The sequence below is a fragment of the Crotalus tigris genome, unplaced genomic scaffold, assembly GCF_016545835.1.
Source record: "Crotalus tigris isolate CLP2741 ecotype Arizona unplaced genomic scaffold, ASM1654583v1 scf7180000019630.4133010339:1179603, whole genome shotgun sequence".
In the NCBI taxonomy this organism is placed as follows: Eukaryota; Metazoa; Chordata; class Lepidosauria; order Squamata; family Viperidae; genus Crotalus; species Crotalus tigris.
Window position 1 is genome coordinate 145,024 of NW_024097627.1, and position 7,596 is coordinate 152,619.

The following is a 7,596-nucleotide window of genomic DNA, read 5'->3' on the forward strand; positions in this document are numbered from 1 at the left end:
GGCATATCGGGCTGAACACAATCGACCCATACTTTTGACAATGCATGCTGAATATGTCACAAGTTTTAAGTTGTTGTTGAGTTAACACGATCTTATCTCCTGGATTTTTTCCCTGCGTAAGAGCAGAGAACAATGGAGCCAATTAAGAGGTGGTTAGTCCCATATAGGGACGGGCCCAATTAATTGATCCTAAATATTGTTGAAGTTGGACTAAGGTCGGGCATGGCGGAAGACACAACTTAGACAGCTGAGGCTCGGCGTGTGAGGCCAAAAGCTTGTGGCCCAAGTACAGAAAGGGGTGTTTAAGCTGAATTTTTTCAGCTGAAATAAAAAACCCATTTGTTTGAAAAATGGAGGTTAGAACAGGCAAGGTTGCTGAGACTGTACCTGAGGGCCCTGGAGCTGCCACTAAGATATCATCCATATAATGGTAAATTTTAAAATGAGGAAACTTGTCCCGATATGGTCTTAAAACCTGATTGACAACATATTGACACATTGTAGGACTGTTTAGCATCCCTTGAGGCAAGACAGTCCATTGATATCTGGCCGTGGGCTTGGAGTTATTCATTTCAGGCACAGTAAAGGCAAATAAGTGTTTGTCCTCTGGGTGTAGTGGAATAGAGAAAAATGCATCTTTTAGATCTATAACCATAAGGTCATAGTCTTTTGGTATCAAATTAGGATTAGGTAAACTGCATTGGAGCGCCCCCATGGGGCGAATGATCTTATTGATAACTCTAAGATCGTTTAAAATTCTCCATTTTCCAGATTTTTTCTTTATGACAAACACCAGAGTATTATAAGTACTCAATGAGGGTTCAATGCGTTTTAACTCTAATTGTTGATCTACCAATTGCACCAGAGCGGTTAATTTTTCTTTGGTTAAAGGCCACTGATCCACCCAAACTGGGGTGTCAGTCAAGAGGTTTAACTTTATTAATTGAGACATCTTAATCCAAAATTAATTTTGCATTGAACTGACTCATCAAGTCCCGACCCCACAGATTAATATGAAGCGGAAGAATGGCAGGTTTAATGTGGGCAGTGACTGATGTTTCTTCCGAGATCACAGAAAGCCAGTGTTTGCTCACACGTGCGTGCTGGACTCCTCCCACTCCCCGAACCGACGGTGCGCTGCCGGTCTGCCACTCAGAGGGCCACTCCTCCTCTCTTATGACCGATACGTCAGCTCCAGTATTTAGAATACCAAAAAAGGAGCGTCCATTGACTTGAAAGGCCATAGAGGGGCGGAACTTTTGAATTTCTTGCTCAATTGCCAAAACTTGTGGTTGTTGGGGCACAGGGACGGCAGTTGCCACTACTGTTCCCTCGAGCACAGTCATGGGAGTGTTAGGGGTAAATGCCAAAGCGACTGATGTAAAGTCAGCTGGGTCTTTCAAAAATGGCATAGCCATTACTCCCTGCATAATAAAGTCACGGTGAGGAAACACTAACAGAGGGGTGTCACAATCAGGGGGAAAAGGGACAGACGGCCGGATTGGCAAAAAATATGACAGCCCGGATAAGCCTGTGGTTATTGTCTCAGAGGCCACCAGGACAAAATGATAAGATTCAGCCTTTGAGGCAGGGCTAGCTGAATGCCCCAGCTCTAGTTTCCCGGTTTTTGGGAATCAGTGGGCATAGGGTTGGAGCGACACTGGTTTGCCCAGTGAAACCCCTTTTTACAGCGCGGCCAAATGGTTTTTGGTCTGGCTCCCACTTCCCTGCTTTTATTAGCGCCCCCCCCCCCGTGGCCCGGCACTGATTTTTAAAATGACCAGGTTTCCCGCAATTAAAACAGTTACCAGCTTTACCCGCAGGTTGCCCATTATTACTTCCTGCTTTTTGTAAGGCCATAGCCAAAGTTTCCATGTTAAATGCATTGGTCCTCACAATTCTACAGGCTTGAATATAGTCTGCCAATCCTGCATCAGGTTTGCTCATTAAGGGCTGCAGGACCCGTCTACAGTCCTCATTGGCATTTTCAAAGGCAAGTTTTTTCAACAATTCCTCTTGGGCTATTTCATTTGTGATTTCCCTAGATATGGCCTTTTGTAACTGATCCACAAATTCCCCATAGGGCTGATTAGACCCTTGAAAAATCTTTACAAAAGAGCCTTTTGTTCCCCTCTGCGGATCATCAACCCGAGTTAGGGCAGCTTTTGTTGCGAGGGCTGCATGAGAATAAAACAAAGGATTCATGGCTTGTTGAGCTCCCAGGTAACTAAAATTTCCATTCCCTGTTAACTGGTCTACTGTTGGTGGATTATAGCCCTGCCAAGCTAAAACAATCTTTTGACATTCTTTTCTCCATTCCAATTCCCAAACCACATATTGTGAGGATGTTAAAATCATATGGAATAGCCCTTTCCAATCTTCAGGCAACAAATAAAAAGTAGAAGCCATGTGACCTATCAGACCCAAGGTATAATGACTAGAAATCCCACAACTTGATGCTGCTTGTTTTATTTCTCTAATAGTTTTCATGGGAATTGTTTCATATCTGCGATTGCCTGTGATTGGATCAATAAAAACAGGAGCGCAAAATTGATATTCTTCAGGTTGCAGTTCCCCTTTTTCATGAGCTTCGGCCAGTGCCCTAGAGATGGCGCTGGCAGGGGAAGGCAGCACGTTAGTGCTCCTTTCTTCTTTTTCTCCCTCCTTCATTGGCGCGAACGGTTCAAAAGGCACATCAACTTGATAAACTGCCAAGGAGGATTTTTCTTCTGCACTCTGTCCCTTTTTTAAATCATCAGGCTTTTCAGAGTCATAAGCAGGCGGGAGGTCTACAGGCTTTTCAGAGTTATAGGCAGGCGGGGGGTCTACCCTCCCCTTCTCTGTTTTCATGGCATTTTCATGGATTTGGAGACATTCAATTACAATTCGCCATGTAGACAAAATTTTTGGAGGGGCTCAAGGAGATTCATGAAAATACTTTCCCAATTTAACCCACACCGACACTTTTAGGGATCCTCCTTCGGGATATACAAGGCAATTTTGATATACATATTTTAAGAGGAGGATCAAATCCCCTTTAGTGGGAAGGGGCAAATTTTTCCCATTGTTTTTCAAAACAATTATTGATGACTTGGTCAATTCCCTAAGTTCTGAGAGGTGCACAACCTGAGGCTTAGAGAATCCTGTCCCCATACTCACGGTAATGTTTTGGGAGGGTGCTTCGTCTAGTCCTGACGACCGGCCCTGAGTTGCAGTAGGCTCTTCTGCCGAGTGAGTAAGAGGGTACCAAGAGACGCGCTCAGAAACATGAATCACGTCGGGGTCACCAGTTGTGGATTTTCACGCGCCCAGCGGGTCTCCCATGAGTGTAGAAGAACAGACACGAACACGTGGTTTCCTCGGGATGGGAGCCTCGAACAAAGCCGAAGCATCCCTTTTATTGTGTTACCAGAAGGCGGGTTTATATGCACCTGGTGACCACCTTACACCAACTACATTTGTTATAACACAGCATATTAGCATACTACACGTGCTACAGCTTTGTTTTGCTCACGCTCCTATACAGCTGTTACGCCCGGCACCAACAAAGCACCAAACACCTTCCTTTGCACCGCACGGCACTTCTTGGGTTTCTCCCAACCTTTTTTACTTCTGATTTCCTTATACCTTGGCCTACTGCAGCTGATGACTCAGCCTAGCAGGCCAGATAATCCAATAACTCCAACACTAAAATGAAAATCTTTCTATGTTAATGTCTTCTGTTGAAAAGCCTAGGCAATAATAGTTACAGCTACGAGTGTTCTTCTGTAGATAGGGATCAGGTAGAGGTCGTGAGCAACAAACTGCCCCTCCAAAGCCTGCATGCCTCTTCTCTCTACATGATCTCATCCATTCACATCATCATGGCGATGTAGGGAAATACCCAGGCTGGTACATGATATCACCTGGTTCACATGATATAAGCTAGGTTACATCAACAGGATGTGGCAGAAAACTGCACCCTGGCTGGGGCCTCCTAGCTGGTATATTCTTAAGGATTGGCAAGGGGTTTTACCAATAGAAATGCTGTTGCTATGCTGATGCCATGTTACTTTATGCTATTTGAATACTTGTATAAAAGGCAATAAATGCTGCGAAGGCAGTCAGCCATATTTGCACCCTGCAATGACTGGTCACTGATTCCTTCATTCTTCCACTTTCCCTTCTTGAAATCAGATTCTAATAGGGTACTTGATCATTTCTGCTTTCTTCTACAGGGCTTTGGCAAATAGATTAAATCAGAAAAGGAGATGAGACACCCTGCACCAAAATTGCACAGGAAGGACTACTAGAGTTCAGGATTCCTTCATCTCTATTCACCTAACAATTAGTTAGTTTGCTTTCTGTATTCATCTTATACACTCAATCTTCATTCACTTTTTTTTCCAGGTAATGAGTGTTCTTAAGGAGGAATGGAAATATTGGTACTTCATCACAATTGCCTTAAAATGTTTGATGTCTGTGCTATAAAAAGATTTTTTATTGTGAACCAAGAAATAACATATCTAGACAATGAGCTGTCTCCATCCTTTTCTTATTAATCTATGTCTCTTTGTTAGCCTTTCCCATTCCACTTCTCTTATTATCTCCAGTTATCTTTTCTTCTGAGTCACTCAACATTTTCTCCCATGGTGTTCTGTGGGTAAGGTTCCTTCATTACAGATTTCTGATGCAGATACAGTTCTGTAGATCAGGGCTTTTCAACCTTTTCACTCATTGTACCCACTTTTAGGATATGGCAACATCCGAGTACCACCAGTCCCCTAGCAAGGCGTCAAAAAGTTGATGACCCCCCCCCAAAAAGGAAAAAAGTGATGAAGTACAGGTAGTCCTCGACTTACAACAGTTCACTTAGTAACTGTTCAAAATTACAGTGGCACTGAAAAAAGTGCCCCGCAAGGCACAGCCGAGCAAGACATCTGCCTGCCTGCCTGCCTGCGCTCTTCCTCCTGTCTAAGGTTTTCATTGTTGTCAGCATTTCTGTTGAGGATTGGCAGCGGGGGTGGGGTGGGGTGTTTGGTTTTCATTCCCCCCATCTGCTGGGTGGTTGCAGCAGGTTTTGGTCACTTCACATGACCCTGGGACACTGCGACCATCATAAATATGAATCAGTTGCCAAGCATCTGAATGTAAATCAAAAGACCCTGGAGATGCTGCAACATTCCAGGTGATCGATGCTTCTTCTGGGCTCAGCAAAAGCACCAGGATCAGCGCCGAACTCCAGCTGGAGCCTGGTGCTGATCCTGGTGCTTCCGCTGAGCCCTGACAGCCCTGCAGCTCCAGCCATCTCTCGCTCAGGCTTACGCAGTGCTGCCACCAGTTCAGCTCATTCTCCTCCCCCGCTACCACTTTTCTAGGATGGTCGTGTACCACTTGCCAGGTGCCAATGTACCACAGGTGGTATCCGTACCACTGGTTGAAAAGCCCTGACCTAGTGCCCCGAACGGAGGAAAGCAATCAGTTGGCCAGAGCAATAGTCTTTTTAACCACTGCCAATGTTCATCCAACAGCCCCCACATATGCTGGCACGAGTTCAAACAAAACAGCCAGGGAAGTTTACATTGTTCTTAAAGCAAGACAGATAACAAGCAAACATATAATCCTTTTAACTCCCAGCTTGCCTGTGAACTGCGAACTGCACACTGCAGACTGCAAGGAGAGATCAGCAGGAAGCAAACTGGTCCAGAATACAAAGTGTCCAGGTTACAAGAGCACACTATCTCAAGATTTCACGTTTGTTCCTGGCAAATGCCCTACCCCACAGCGTCTCCTTAAATCCTACTCCCCAGGTGTGCCTTGTGGAGTGGGGCGGGACGCTCTCCTCCCGAGCAAGTGAGCCTGCCTCCGTTGTTCCCTCCTCCTCTCTGCTCTCCTTGCTCTAGGATCAGGTGGGGAGGGGCCTTGCTCCTCACCTGAACGCTGCCTTCCCTGTTCCAAACCTGAAGGGCCTGGGCCTGCCTCAGCCTGCTCCTCCCCACAGTCCTCCGAAGCCACAGACACTCCCTCCTGGGCCTCAAAAGGGAACTCCATGTCTTCCTCAGGGTCAGGCTCGCAGGGAGGCATGACAGATCAGTAAGAGCAATTGCAACTGTGCTTAGGACCTTATTTCAGGTTTCCTTGGCTTTACAGACCTGCAAAGGTCATAAACGCAAGGATTGGTTATAAAGTTATTTTTTTCATCACTGTCATAACTGTGAAATGGTTGCTAAGTGAGGATTATCTGTGTGCAAAAGAAAATACAATATAGACACCTACAGTAAATGCCCATTGCTGACACAAGGATTGGAAAAAAATTCAGAAGTCTCATTCTGCCTTCTTTCCCTACCTTGAGTTATCCACACTTAAGTTGCTAATAACTGACATAGGAAGTGGGTAATGAGACAGCAAAGTCTAAATTATTTGGGTGAGTAAAACTGAAAATCAAGTGTCAACTAGGGGTCCAAAAAGATGTGTCCAAAATGGATGAACAGATTTTCAGATGGCAAACACAGTTCAATGGCAGCAAGTATGAAGCTGAGCATGCTGAAGCAAACATAAATGCAAGCTTCGTGCACATACCAGTAGAGATTGAGTTGGCAGTGACTAACAAGGGATCTTGAAATTGCATGGATTACTGACCAAAAGTGCTCACTCAGTGTCTGGTAAAGGAGAATTCTGCATCTGAAATCAATTGAAAATGTAATAGATCCACAGACCATAGTAATTATATACCAATTTATCAATATATAAATATATAAAACTGAAGTCGGACACATGTAGAATGCTGTTTTCTTTCCTGCACTTAAAAATAGTGCATCGTAAAACAAAAATATCTTCACTCCTAATCTGTTTGAATATAATTTTTTCAAGCCCCTCAACTCTGGTCAGTTTTCTTTCTCCTGCTCACTGTTTAATGCTATCATAAATTTGAGTATATGCTTGACAGGAAAATCATGTTCTTTATGGAATACTAACGATCAAGCTCTGATCGTAGCAATTCTAGGTAGTATTACCACACATTCTCACTAGATGGCAGTGTTGAACTGTTCCAGTGTTAAATTCTCTGTAAACTCACAGCTCAGATGATCAGGATCACTTGGTTTCTGAGATTTACTAATTAAAGCCAAGAAACTAGTATCTCTGAAGATATCCTTGAAGCGGACGGAGACTTTCCCTTTTGCAGCAAAAGTAAAAGATATTGAGGAGCACAGTAGCACTGAAACTGTGGTTGTTTCAGATTGGGAAACCAATTTCATATATACGTCAATACTTTATGGTAAAGCTATGATAATAGAACCTTGCAAGTTTAATGTTCTTCCACTCACAGGAGGAATTAGGAATTCAAAGGCGTTAATATAAGTCAATATGATACTAATGTATATGATGTGTATCACCAGGCTATTTTGAAAGTGCTTTATTTTTATCCTGCGTTTTATTATTTTTTATAAATAACTCAAGGCAGCAAACGTACCTAATACTTCCTCCTCCTCCTGTTTTCCCCACAATAACCCTAAGAGGCGAGTTGGGCTGAGACCATGACTGGCCCAAAGTCATTCAGCTGGTTTTTCATGCTTAAGGCAGGATTAGATCTGCCTCCTGGTTTCTACCTGGTGCCTT